The sequence below is a fragment of the Globicephala melas genome, chromosome 1 (genome assembly GCF_963455315.2).
Source record: "Globicephala melas chromosome 1, mGloMel1.2, whole genome shotgun sequence".
Classification (NCBI taxonomy): Eukaryota; Metazoa; Chordata; class Mammalia; order Artiodactyla; family Delphinidae; genus Globicephala; species Globicephala melas.
In genome coordinates, this window is record NC_083314.1 from 109539734 (window position 1) to 109554855 (window position 15122).

At 43.5% G+C, this 15122-nt stretch overlaps 1 protein-coding gene across 2 annotated transcripts in view; it reads right to left on the reverse strand.

The window, feature by feature from the left end:
• LRRC8B (leucine rich repeat containing 8 VRAC subunit B) overlaps nt 1–13957 on the reverse strand; it is a 75559-nt gene extending 61602 nt beyond the window's left edge. For both annotated transcript variants that reach the window (XM_030868607.2, XM_060303070.1), the window contains exon 1: nt 13846–13957. The gene's annotated coding sequence lies outside the window, so the exon portion shown is untranslated. The remainder of the gene's footprint in view (nt 1–13845) is intronic.
• Nucleotides 13958–15122: the final 1165 nt, after the last annotated feature.

Below are 15122 nucleotides of genomic sequence, written 5' to 3' on the forward strand. Positions count from 1 at the left end.
TGGCTGCTGAGCCTGCGCGTCCAGAGCCTGTGCTCCGCAACGGGAGAGGCCACAACAGTGAGAGGCCCGCGTACCGCAAAAGAAAAATAAATTAATAATAATAATATTCAATTTAAAAATAAGTGTCTGGAAATTGGAATTGGTTAATTGGAATATTTTATTTAATCTTTGGGTATTTCATTATGGGTGTCTAAGAACCTGATACTTGAAGATGTAATATATGAAAGAATGAACATACATGTGGGAAGGTTAAAAACTACCTGTGGGCACCTTCACCCAGATTTTATGGAAAACACTAATTTCCATAATATAGAGAGAATATTTAATTGTAATTCTAAAACAAGCACAAAATAAGTGCACATTAGTTTAACCACTTATTTTTAAAAATTCAATGGATGGGAGCAAATACTGCAAGCTATCAGTAATCAAGACAGATTTGTATTTAATTTTTTAAAAAGTCTAATACTGATAAATACTTTGAAGGGAGGAAAACCTAAGCTGGCAAATCTCCTCTACTGAATGATTAAGTTGAACAATACTAACTCAAGCATAGGATTAACAACTGGTAAACCATAAAACCAGCCCAAGATTCCTCCCATGTAATATGCTCCAGTAGATTTGTCTTTTGCAGTGGGGTGACTCTGTGGCATTTATTTCTGTACTACATCCCCTCCACAGGCTCCTAATGCTCTTTGCTCACCTTCATGATTTGGGTAAAGAAAGGTCTGGTGAAGTGTAGAACAATGGGAAAAGTAGGGCCTGAATCAGCTCATAACCCCAGTGCCCCCTCCCAGTTGGGTTGGTCCAGTTCTACCACCAATAAAGAACCACCCATGCCTGAAAAAACCCAGATCCCTTTTTAGCATTGTGAACCATGTAGGAGATGCTTATTATATCTGCTTTGTTCTCTATTTCTACGGTGCCCATCACCATAGCAACAAGGCACACAGATGGAAAAGTAGGCTAGAAATACCTAGAAATGGGGGTGGGGATGGGGACTATGGAAGAAAGGGCCTTTCACTGGTTAAGAGAGAAAAAGGCTAGAACTCTTCTATCAACACAACACTACGGGGCACTTCTAATGGAAAAAGTAGGTCTTCTTTGCAACAACAGAAAGCAGCCTAAAAACTCAATAAATATCAGTGCTTGTAGGAGGTAGAGTGGCTAACTTTTGGAGGTTTTAAAGCCAGGTCTATTTTATTAGAAAATCTTTTGTGCAAATCAAAACCTTTACACAGCATCCAATTTTGGAAATTACACATTAGTTCCGCAGCGTGTATGATTACTACTTAAAATTTTTGGTTATTTTGTTGTACTAAAAGTTGAGACATCTGTTAAGGAAGTGTGGCTGGGAAGATAAGTTGATACAATGAACATTTTCCTGAAAGTGACAAGTTTATCTTCCAAGTTTTTGTACAAAATATCCCCAGAGGAAATCACTGGGTGGAGTGGTGAGGGTGACTGTTGTTTCACCCTAGGGAGTCCCTGTCCCCGTCAAAACTGGGACAAGGTCTTTCCCACCTCCAGGCCCTCTGCTGTCTGTAAGAACATCTTCACACTCCAAGGTCTCTATTTTGGTTTTTGTTTGTCTTTTCCTTTTCTACTGCCAGCCTGAGTCCTCCTTGTTCATAATTTTCTAGGACATTTGGAATGCTTGGGATATTATTTATATTGTTACTGGTCAGGAAATAGAACAAGGAGCCACACTGGCCACATAAGCTACTTGGGGAGGTCTTCTACGTAAATAAAAATGGTGTATATATTAAAAAACAAGAGATGATTTATGGACCAAATTGAGAGAGTTTAACACTAGCAACTTAGAGAGTTTAGCAGAAAAAGCAATGGACAACTTTATGGGAATCTTAGGTCCTTGACTCAGCCGCTAACTAGCTGTGACACCGGATGATTTTTACTTTCCCTTTTTCAACCTTAATGTCTTATCAGTAAAAAGAAAAACTGAGATGGAACAGGGGTATGAACTTGAGGTGTTCTAAGGATGATTTCAAGGCATGTTAAAATGTTATGCATATGTGTGTAGTATTCTGGGAAAGACCCTCAAGGATACCTATAATATAAAAAGGTTAAAAATCGATACTCTGTAAGATCTCTTCCACACAACTCTAGAATACCATGACTTGAATCAACTTACCCAAATAAACTCAAGGCTTTGAGCTCAGACTCAGGTGAGTGTAATACTCAGGTCTTCTCAAAAGTCCTCACCCAAGGGACGCTCTCCCTGACCACCCTGTGTCACCAACCACTACCAGCCGCCAACCGCTCTCTAGCCCTGTACGCTGCTTCATTGTTCATCAGAGCACTCAGTACATGATATTATATGTTGGATTTGCTTATCTTCTATCTTCCCTCCTCTAGGATGTACGCTCCATGCTGTTTTCTTCATTGTTGGATTTATTCTCAGTGCCTGGCAAATATTAAGTGCTCAAAAAATATTGAATAAGTTTTTTCTTAATCCATAAAATGAAGCATGGCAGACCCAAAATTCAAATACATTTTTTTTCTTTTAAAAAATCTGGGGGGGGGAGCTTCCCTGGTGGCGCAGTGGTTGAGAGTCCGCCTGCCGATGCAGGGGACGCGGGTTCGTGCCCCGGTCCGGGAAGATCCCACATGCTGCAAGAGCGGCTGGGCCCGTGAGCCATGGCCACTGAGCCTGCGCGTCCGGAGCCTGTGCTCCGTAACGGGAGAGGCCACAACAGTGAGAGGCCCGTGTACCGCAAAAAAAAAAAAAAAAAAAAAATCTGGGGGCCTGCTAAGAGCAATGTACTCTACTAAGCATTTTGTGAGCGTATCTGTCTTACTTAATCTTCATATGATCACATTAAGGCAAGCTTTTCAATTTTTAGAGCCTTCTATAAAGTAACACATCTGGGAAAAGGAGGCAGGCAACATACTGTAGAAAAAGTTGTTTCATCAGGTACCAGATCTACAGCTAACTTGCAGAGTCTGCTGAGACAAGCCACAATCCCCTTATAAACTCAGTATCCACATTTGTACCCATCTCCCACAGGTCATCAGGAGAATAAACGTGCATATAAATGCTTCAGTATGTTAGAAGTGATGTACAAATGTATAATAGAGTAAGCAATGTGGTGGGGGGCCCCTGTAAAGTGTTTCAGTAGGATCTGCTACAAGCTGCTGGGAGAAGGCAAGAGCACAGGGGACATCTGTACAGTGTCCTTACATACAGGGTGTCAAGAGCATCCAGGATCCAGGAGGACCCAATAAAGACTTACTAATCAATGGGAATGATAGCCAGGCTCAACTCCTCTCCCTTCAGAATGCATTACTCTGTAAAGAAAAAAATGTCCCAAACCTAGCCTGGGACCAAACCTTTTTGCATGTAATTCACAACCTCCTCTTGGAAAGAAATTAGCATTCCTGATAAAACACTGCAGAAAACTTTTTTTCAATGGGATTAAGACTTGCTCTTAGAAATCAGTCACCCACTGACCTAGGTGACTGTCAGTCAAGCACCTGGTGATCCTTACCAACATTCTATTTGTATATAGTCTAACAATGCGTATAAAAAATTATGTATTATTTCTAAATATTCTAGGAGAGTTTGAGTGTACATTCCTAAAATGGATAATGGTGATTCTATCACTTTGGTATCAAATTAGCTTCCATCAAATCTTTTTAAAAGAGTGATAAGCTCTAACCATGCTCTTTCCCTTTTGAATGTTTTTGTCCACCAAGAAGAAATCTTTAAATTGGCCTATTGGGGCCTTTTTCCTTAGAGTTGATAGCGAATTTGACTGAAAAGTTTTCTTTAGCACCCAAACCAGTTGATCTTCAAAGTAGGGTAAGGGCTTTGGGGGCTTTTTGTTTTTGGAAAGGAGGAGCACTCTGGTAGAATCTACTTCCAGATCACCAATTAACCCTCGTCTAAAAGTATGTGCTTCAGAACACCTGATGTCCAGCTGGTTCCTTCTGGCCATCTCCCTTTTTTCCCTTTTCACAGTCATCCGCTCCCCACGTTCCACAAGAAAGGTAAACATCTCATTTCTCAGGAGTCTGCTTGTGGTGCATTGCCTTGGGGAGTAAAAATCTCCAGGGCTCCAAGCTGAGGGTCATTTGAAATACCTGTAGGGTTCTAGATGTTAAGAAAGTGATTGACTTTCAAGACTGAGAAATCCTTTTGGGAGTTGGGGAACGTATCCATTTCTTTGCTTCAAACAACACTGGAGAGAGACCCAATCAAGTTGTTAAGACAACAGAACATGGAAAATCATTTTTGTGATCAATCACTAGGTAACTTTTGCCATACACCTCAGGAGTTTAAAAAATAGAGTGGAATTATACTGCCTTCATTCCCATACACTTACATATGTGGTAAGGTGTCTTATGCATTGACACTTAAAAAGAAGCCTTGATTATGCAGCCTATCTTATTTTAGCAATAAGTTTTACTTATGCATAAGTAAACTCTTTTTAAGCCCCAGGCATCTCACTGAGAAGTTATTTTCCATAAAATTTTACCTATGCTTAATACTTATTCATCAAAATTCTAATATACTTGTTCTGGTCAATCGTATATTAGTCAAAATCATAAAAACTCAATCCAAGTGAAATTTTGTTTAACATTTAGAGGCTTATTGTCACAAGAACTTAAAAAAAATATAGTGTGTATATATGTGCATCACAAGAGTATGATAAGGTAATCAATGAAAGATTTTCAAACATAAGACTGTCAAATGGGGATTAGGTTATATAGAAGAAGAATGAAATGAGTTCCACAAGGGAAACAACTATGTAAAAATTCCCAGCTTTTCTAGACCAGCTTGTTTGTGTGTTTTTTAAATGGATGACATGGTAGATATGAAATCACTGTGGTATTTAATTTAGCTTCCACTGGGTACATTAAAAAGAGTGTTTTTTTAAATCAATATTTATAATATCAGAAGTGCCATTTTTTACAACTATAAAAAAATTTAGATATTAACTTTTAAAATGTATGAGGAGAGGACACAGTGTTTCAAAATCCTTTTATGGGGTACTGGACAAAAATCATTATCAGACACTTTATTCTAAACTCCTTTATTCTAAGGACTTCCCTGGTGGTCCAGCAGTTAAGACACCACGCTCCCAATGCAGGGGGCCTGGGTTCAATCCCTGGTCAGGGAACTAGAGCCCACATATCACAACTAAGACCCCATGCAGCCAGATTAAAAAAAAAAAAAGGGCTTCCCTGGTGGCGCAGTGGTTGAGAGTCCGCCTGCCGATGCAGGGGACACGGGTTCGTGCCCCGGTCCAGGAAGATCCCACATGCCGCGGAGCGGCTGGGTCCGTGAGCCATGGCCACTGAGCCTGCGTGTCCGGAGCCTGTGCTCCACAACAGGAGAGGCCACAACAGTGAGAGCCCCGCGTACCGCAAAAAAAAAAAAAAAAAAAGTTGCTTCTATCTTGCTGTCCTCTGTGCCCAAGTTTAGTCCCCAAAGCCTGGAATTGAAAGCACCCTTGGGGATCCTAAACTGCCTGTAAGCCAAGAACCTGTGCTGACCATCTAAACTTTTGACTTCTAATAGAAAGAGCCAGAATTATTTCAGTAAAGTCCAAAAGCTGAGTCAAGCATCCCCTGCAAATGGCCAAATCCAGAACTCTAAACACAGTAAACGTTCAGTAAACACTAGCTCATTAACAAAATATTTTGGTCATTCAACTGATATCATTAACAGCATATATACAATAACTCTTCTTCCTACTTCTAACCTTCAAGGAAATCTTTCAGATTTCCAAATACCAGTCAAAAGTACATTATTGAAACAAAGCCCTGGACTAGATAATAAGTATACTGAATTTTATTGCCTAATCCTTTCCCACATATCAGTTTACATGCCAGGTATAATGCCTGGCTCAGGAAGCTCACTCGGGAGATGAACAAAATTCATCCTTTATCATGAAGGAGCACCTAGGAGGAGGCAGAGGCATTCTCTGGCAGAGGGAATATAACAGATGCACAAGCATCAGAGGCAACACAGGGAAGGGATTCAGGAGCTCCTACGAGTGGTAGGCAGAGGGAAGGGTCTGGAATGGTCTTTCACAATAGGTATGCTTGAACTGACTCTTGAAAGATGGGCAGGTGTTTGACAAGGGGATATGAACACAGAGAGAGAAAAGGAAAAAAAAAGCCACGGAGTGAAGCCATCTGGCTACCTTGTACCTTCCTCTGCACTGCAGACAGTTTAGGATGGCTGGTGCATGGGGGTGTTATTGCGCACGCTGTGTCCATGGTGCACGCGTTGGTGATTTAGAAATGACGGGGGTGGGGGGAGTGGGGGGCAGTGAGAGGTGAAGCTGGAGAGTTGTAGAAGCAGACGGAGGAAGACTGTATTATATGGCTCTCCAAGGCATTTGGAATCCATCCTTTGGCAAAGCAAGTCATTAAAGGATTATTAAACCAGGTAGTCGTGGTATGAAATTTGCCTTTCACAATGATTATTTTCCTGTTGTGTGAACAGCCAATTTTGTGGGGGGAAGATAGGAAAGACTACAAACTGAACTACCATTTGGAGGCAATTAGCAGCAGTCCTGGAAAAGACTCAAGGCAGTCAAGAGACTGTAAAGGAAGGGCACTGTTGGGAGGTACCTTAAGGGTGTGGCCTCTGGACAAACTGGTCACCATCCTTTAAGGAGCAGTTAAGGGGGGAACAAAGCAAAGAGAAGCCCAGAGTGAGTTCTACGCATTTTAGGGTTATGTACTTGGGTAAATGGTATTGCTATTTGCAAAAATATGGAATCTAAAGATGATTAGCAAGTTTTGGTGGGGGAAAAGGTATCTTTGGTACACTAACTCCAGGCCCTTACTGTTCTATAAGTCAGGTAGCACCGGTGATATCATCCCCATTTTAAGTTCAAAGGGGTAATTTTTTTTTTTGCCCCAAATCACATGTAGCAGTTTGGGGAGTCCACGACACACCAGGCTTAAGGGCAGATATACAAGCGAGCCAAGATCCATGCTTTCCCGTAACTTGTATGCTGGCGTGGGCAGGGAGGGAAACAGAAGATAAACAAGCCAGCAAACAATAAACCAAAGCCTGAAAGGCTAGGACGGAGAATGGCAAGGGTACTTTATCTGAGGTGATCAGGGAAACTATACCTGAGGTCATTGGAGCTGACCTTCCATTGAGAAGGAAGCAGCTACGCAGATTCATAAGAGAAGAGCGTCCAGGCAGAGCGCAGCAACTGAGAAGCCCCAGAGGTAGGAACAAGGTTGGTGTGCCCTGGAGGAGGAATTCCAAACACTGGCAAGTGGTGAGCGACAGGAAGCCCCAGCTCCAAAGGCATTCCTGGGAGGGCGGAGGTGAAAGCCTTGAGCCCCCTTAGGGCAGTGCTAGCAGAGCATAAATACTCTGGGAACCTGCCCACCAAGCACAGCATTGTGCATCCAGAAACTGCATCATGACTCACACTTTTCGAAGACAAGTCATTGCTCAGTTGCCTATTTCGGCATTGAAATAGGGCCAGGAACAAACTCACTTAGTTTTGCCTAGAGAGATGAACTTTAAAATCTTCAGATGAACAGAATTCATCTGCTCAGAGCAAGAAATAACCTGCAGTCCAATGGCAGGCGATTCTGCCCCCAAGGCTCTGTCATGTCCTCACATGTTACACGGGAGCAGAGCCTCCCAGCCACCCTCCAAGGCCCTCAAAGGGACTAGAGAGGTAACATTTTCCCCAAAGGATGCCCCATGAGCTCAGCTGGAGAGGATAAGGAGAAATGTACCCCAGTGCCAAGGTGCCAAGCTGGGTCCTGTCAATGAGAGCCTGAAAGCCTTGGAGAGACCGGATGTTCGGCTGCCTGCTGGCTCTGAGACGCGCATCCCAAGCACAGCAGTCCAGCCAGCTCTCTGGCACACACTGCCTACGCCTCCCCTCCTGTGGTCATCTTCCACTGCTGCTTTGTGGTCTACCTATTCTGCCAACATTCCTTCATGTGCCCCCATTCAGCCAAATGCCTTCAAATTCCCCTCGCTAAGGGTGATGCAGATCAACCCTCTGACCCTCTTTGAAAAGATCCTACTTTACAGCCAGTTTTCTCAGATGCATCTGCTTGGTGTATCCAAAAGAAAAAAGTAGCTGAATTTAAAGTCTGTCAATATAGCATGAATAAATTAGAAAAGAATTAAATTGTTCCTGAATTAGGTGACCCCTTTCAGAGGATCACATGGAGAAGTTATATATTATGAACACTTAAAGATGACTCCAAACATTACGGCCGCTTTGGAACGGTGCTGGAAACCTGTGGCACACTCTGATCCCTGCTTAAGGCAGGCTCATCTCACGTCCAAGCTCATTTCAAGCCACACTTCCACAACATCTCTGCTCCCGCTCCCTGGCCAATTTTTGTTCCTAAAGTCACCATACCACCTCCAACCATAAGACGCTTGCACATACTTTCACGACACCTGTATATCTCCTTCCTAATAATGTTGGTAGTAGCAATTTTTCATGTATTTGCAGTGATTGATTCTCCTGTCTCCCCCAGTAACCTGTAACCTCCATGGTGGTATGGACCACGTGCATTTTTGCTTACTGTTGTGTCCCTAGAACCCGGCACGGTGTCTGGCACACAGTAGGTGCTTAACAAATAGCTGCTGGAAAAAAATACTATGAAATATACTCATTGGTGGAACGTTTCTGCTTCTGAGAGTGCATGTGGCAAAAAATCATTCAAATCAAGGCTGGAAAAGGTTAAAGCTGAGCTATTCTGGTTTATATATATATATATATATATATATACACACACACACACATACAGGAAAGACTTTGCTAGGTTTAAACTGATTTTGGGGACAATTCTCAAAAAGTCTGACTAACAATTTAACAATACTCATTTGGATATGTATGGAGGTGACCAATTTTAAAACTTTTTTTTAATGGAATAAGAGCTCATTTTCAAAAAGGTTCATCTAGATTAGGCCAAATTAAAAAAGAAAAGCTACCACTTACTTCATCAGGCACAGTTTATTAGGTAATCTACATACATTTTTTTCATTTACTCCTCATATCTGAATCTTACCCCCAGGTTACAGATTAGGAAATTGAGGATGCAAGAGGCATACTGAGTAAGTGGGAGAGCCAGGATTCATACCCAGATCGTTTTGATTCCAAGAGCTATATCTTAAATCTAAGCCACACTATAAGCTAAGAAATAGGTGTGACATTGGGTAATAAGGCATTGCTCCCTCCCATGATAAGGTACAAGACTACAGTCTAGTACCATCGACTGGGGCCAGTATTTAAAATGGGATTTGGATGCCAACGATGTGGTAGTAGAGAAATGAGACAATTCATGAAAAAGGAATAAGGAGGAATATGAACTAACATTTACTGAAAGCTTGTTTTATGCCAGATACTGGATACTGGATTAGATGCTTTCATGTTAAGAGTTCTTTTAATCCTAAGAATCCTGTGAGATGGATAACAATAGTCAAGAAAAAAAAAAGGTGTAGAATAACAGTGGTGTTCGACTACTCCAATGTTCCTTTCCCCCATCTTACTAAGGATGCGAAAATCCCACGTTTTAGCTGGGCATAAGGTTGTCTCCAGTAAGGACAATATTCCCCAGTCTCTATTCCAGCTAGATGAGGTCATATTGCTAAAGTCTGGTCAATGAGATTTAACAAGAAATGTATGACAGCCTCCAGGAAATTTCCTTAAGAGACCCTGGGCTCTTGCTTTTCCCCATCTTCTTCCCTTCCTTCCATCCTCCCTTCTACACTTGGAACCTGGATGTGATGGCTGACGCTCCACTTAGGACCATGAGATTGAGGGCCTCATTTGATGTTTGCTAGTTCTAAAAGGTGGAACAGCCTAGGTCTCAGAGGACCTGTAAAGTCATAATACCAGCTCTGGACTGTCTCTCTATAAGCTTTTTTTTTTAATGTAAAAGAGAAACAAACATCACTTTGTTTAAGCAATTTTTCTTTGAGGTCTCTGTAACTGACAGCTAATCTTAACTAATCCAGCAACTCATCCAAAGTGATAGCGTAGGGTTCAGACCCAGGCTCATCAGTCTGCACAGTTCACGCTCTTAGGCAGAAGCCTGAAGAACTCCTGATTATAATCTGCAATAGACTTGAGGGGGAGATGTAAAAATGCTGAAAAAAATCTGAAAGAAGAAAAGAAGGAAGGTTTGAATATGCTTTCAAATCTGCATACCTGAGACAATCAAAGGGAATATGCTACTCGACAGTAAAAAATTTAGTCTCCATCGTAGATGGGCTGAGGAAGATCTCAGTCACCTACATGGAGCTGGAAGGAGAAGAGAAATAGAAGCTGTGTAGCTGATAATGTCTCTGAAAGATGCTGTTGACCGAGGAGTGGGCATTGTAGAAAAGAGCCCTGAAAATGGCCACAGGATGAAACAAACAACAAAGAATTACAAGGAATCCTGAAACTGAAGAAGCAGGAGATGAAGTTCAAAGATACACAGTCTGGAAAGAAACAAGCAGAATCACATGACCCATATCAAGACCAAAAAGGCAAAAGTAAAGGTCAAGGTTGAAGCTCTGACAACTCATTTTAATTCATTTCCTTTACATGGGTTCACAACAGCACTGCAGAAGTGAATTTAAATTGTGTTGCAATTGAGTAGAATCCTAAATAAGAGGAAGTCATAGAACAGGGAGTTTATTATCACCCTTTGTTCTATTTCTAAATGAACAGCACTGAAAAGAACTTAGCAGAGAGATACAGTGATTGCAGTTAGGTCTAATTTTATTTAAGATCAATCTTAACGATCCAGAAAAGGAAAAATAAGTTGTTATGTCTGCCAAAGACATTATTTTAAACACGAGGAAAAAACCTAAGTCATAATAAAGGTGTGTAGGAAGTTTCGAAAATATAGATAGGGAATAAAATGCAAGTGGGCAATAGCAATAAAAGAAAAGGCAGCAATATGAAAACAGACATGACAGAAATTAGAATGCATTTTACAACTGGTTAAAGAAATTCTATACTATAATTGGGCCTCCCAAATTCCTATGCGTGGTCGCAGGTCTGTACTGTTTGCAGAGTAAGCAATACTCCCTGCGTCAGGAGAGCAGTGAGGGACATGCTATATAGGAGGCAATGAAAACCATGCCACCGAGTCTGGAGTTAACACGACAGATTCAGCATACATTTGTTTCTGATAATATCAGTTGTAAGCTAGAAGGATGCTGGACAGAGAAGCAAAAAATAAATTTGGAAATTCAACTTGAGAAACACTAAATGAACATCAGATATTAAATAGGCTATTTTTTATGGGCAGTAAAAAATCAAAAAGGAACATAAAAATACTTGGATACCATCAAAAAAGATTTTAAAATTACAAAAAACTTTTTTATAAATAAAAATTTTGGCTCAAGCAAGAATCTTCTACATATTATTTCCAACCTTCAACTCCAGAAAACAAAACAAAAAAATCACAAATTTCAAACCACTGCAGGAAAATACCCACACAGCCTAAAAAAATGTGGAGGGATAACGGAATATTATTCAGTACTAAAAAGAAAAATTATCAAGCCATGAAAAGACATGGAGGAAACTTAAATGCATAATACTAAGTGCAAGAAGCCAATGTGAAAAGGCTACAGACTGATTCCAACTATAAGACATTTTGGAAAAGGGAAAACTGTGGACACAGTGAAAATATCAGTGGTTGCCAGGGGTTGGGGGGGCAGGAGGGATGAATAGGAAGATCACAGAGGAGTTTTAGGGCAGTGATAATATGATATAGTATCATACTCTGATGATATTATAATGGTGGATACATGTTGTTATATATTTGGCCAAACCCATAGCATGTACCGACACCAAGAGTGAACCCTAATCTAAACTATGGTCTTTGGGTGATAATGATGTCTCAGTGTAGGTTTATCTATTGTATCAAGTGTACTGACTCTGGTGGGGGATGTTGATAATGGAGGAGGCTATGCATGAATGGGAGCAGGGGGTACATGGGAACTCTCTGCAGTTACTCTCAATTCTGCTCTAAAAAATAAATTCTATTTAAAAAAAAAAAAAAACTTGAAAGACCTGGTACCCTTTTCCAGTGATATCGATTAGGGCCCTTTTCATTTTAATTAACGTTGGTGCTTTCATTCTGAGGATTTGGAGGAATGAAACAGCAATGGGGAGGGGAATGGTCTTTAAAAAGCAAATCTTAACTAGTCAAATGAAAACACTCCCAATGTGAGAATCTTCCTGTTAGGCTGGACATGTTGGAACACTTTTCCAATTTAAGAAAAAAAGAACGTTTCAAAGAATAGTAAATTTAATTCTAACATGTAGTAGATGGATAGTAGGTGTCATGACTCAACTGTACACTCAGCAACAACACTGTCCCCCTCATTACCTGAACTAAGAGTAACGTCTGATATGTTAGGGGCCCAGTCACTTGTAGGATTGGCTGACATTTTATATTCCTTCAAGGGTGAAGCTGTTGACTATGGAAGCCAGGGGCAAAAGAAAGTCACCTTGGCACTCACAAATCAAAGAGCACTTTCGGTTCTCAGGAGGTGGAAACTCAGCACGTGGAGGGTACTGAAATTTTTAAACAATTATACTGCAGTTTGATTGCTTCTGTGTACTACAACCTGACACTTAGGTTTTAGGAGACCTAACAGTCTGATAAAGGCACATACCATTTCATTTCCTCTTAGAAAGCAGTGTACACTTTGCCTATTTTAAGTTGGTTAACTATTTGCAATTTAAAAATTTCAGGGCTTCCCTGGTGGCGCAGTGGTTGAGAGTCCGCCTGCCAATGCAGGGGACACGGGTTCGTGCCCCGGTCTGGGAAGATCCCACATGCCGCGGAGCGGCTGGGCCCGTGAGCCATGGCCTCTGGGCCTGCGCGTCCGGAGCCTGCGCTCCGCAACGGGAGAGGCCACGGCAGTGAGAAGCCCGCATACCGCAAAAAAAATCAATAAAAATAAATAAATAAAATTTTCATACCGATATCTTTTTACGGACTTAAAAAAAAAGTTTTTGGCAAGGCGAATTTATTCAAGGAAGTTCACAGGTAGGTTTTCGTTTTTAAATCAGGTTTATCCTTTTTTGGGGGGGGGTGGGAAGGGGGCTGCTGAGAGGGAGTCTTTCTGACCACAAAGAAGTCTTCCACAAATGTCATCTGACTAAAGGCAACCTATGGACTTTGGGAAGTCAGGTGAGGACACAGAGTGATGAGCCAACACCCAGCCTCCCCCCTTCTGACCTCTCAGCACCTGCTCAACTGCAGCCCAGTAAGGGGAAACTCTTGAATACTCCCTCGAAATGGGTATAGGTTGCTCCCTTCTCCTTCAAACAAACGAATGCCAACACCACCGTTAAACTGTAGGCGAACAATTGTAGATTTCCCACGAGCAGAAAATGTTTGCCAACCAACAGCGCCAGGGTAGGGGGCAAAGGAGAGCGACCCAAGCGCGGACGCCCTCCGGAGAGGTCTGCTCATCTAGGGAGGGCGAGACTCCAGCCCAGGAAACCAGAACCCGGTTTCCGCACCACCCTGAGGACTCACACTCAGGTGCGGCGCCGTGACTGCTGGGGGAGACATGCGACCGCACCGTCGCGCCGCCCACTCCTCCTGCCCCGAATGATCCCAGCACCCAGAAGTCCCTCGGGGGTATCACTTCTAGCCCAGAGACGAGGTAGTGGCAAAACCGCGCCTCATCTCTCTAGCCCAGCCACCTGCCCGCAGGCCCGGCTCGCAGGTGAGGCGCGGACAGGTAACCGCACCTGCTCGGCCACCCCCACCTGCTGCGTCCCCTCACCCGGTCCTCCACCCCCACCAACTGGGTCGGCTCGGCTCCTCCTCGGTGACCAGGGGCGTCTCGCCCCGACCTACCTGCGTGCCTCCGGCCCCGGGATCCGGCGCTCCTCGCGGGGTGCGCCCCGCGCCGCTCCGGGCGCGCCGGCGGCGGCCCCGCGCCCGCACTTCCTTGCTGCCGGCTGCTGCGGGCTCAGCGGGAAGCCCCAGCGCTGCCAGGCTCACCGCCTCCAACCGGCTCCATTGTGACGCGGCGTGTTCCGCCGGCCAATCGGGGCGCGGCGGCGCGAACCGCTGACTAAGTTCGCGGGGGGAGAAGGAGGGGACTGGGCGGAGGCAGGAGGCGGAGGCGTTGGCCGTGCGGCGGCGGCGGTGGCGGCTGAGGAGAAGGAGGAAGGGGAGAAGAGGGCAGCAGCTGCTTCGGTAGTTGCTCCTGCTGTTAAATTTGCAGCAGCCTCGGCCCGAGTGTTTGCCCAGCTTAGGGACTGCGGGGGCCTGTGACTCACCCCTTGCTGATGGAAACAAAGCGCGGCTGCCATCACCCCGGGAGCGCGCCATGTGGCCGCCCGGCCCGCTCGGCTGGGGCTAGAAAAGCGGGGGGCTGTTTTCAAGAGACGGCAGAGGGGCTTAGGGCTATCCAGGTGCACATGCAAGGGACTTTGGAAGTACATTTATGTGTCGGACCACTGCCTTCTCACATGTGCACCCAGAGTAACTTGTTATTTACATAACGTGTTTTGAACCTGAAGGGAAGGCTCGGGTGGAGCTGCGGGAAATCCCTTTACCTTTCCTTATACTGCGTACTTAAGATGCAGGGCCGAGCCGCTGTGTGGCAGTTTACAGTTGTACCAAACTAAGCGGCTTAAGATTCTGGGCCTCCAATAGCATCCGTCTCTCTCAATATGTCGTTATCCTCGGGATGCGGAGGGAACAACGTGATAGAGGGGTCTCGCTTTACTCATAACTAGGCTTTTACTGCTAAGAAACTGCCGGTCTACCCTATCTACTGACCCGCTCTTCTCCCTCTACAGTTAAGTGGGAAAAGTTACAATGTGCCTTACAGAACAAACGAAAAAGTAATCCAAACCCAGGAATTGGGGGACAAAATTTTTATCATCCTCATTCACCCCCTACTCTCATCCCCACCCCAGATTTAAGTCAGTCTTTTTGCAGACTATCATCCTCAACACTGCGATTCAATTAGGCAACATTTATATCCTTGAGTTGCTATGGCAATCACATTACCATTAAAAACAAATGTATGGGAACCTCCGAAAGGAATAAAATAAAGACTATAAAAGGCTCAGCATTTGGAGCATATCTGATCGTTTTGTATAAACGGGAGTAAAGAAAAT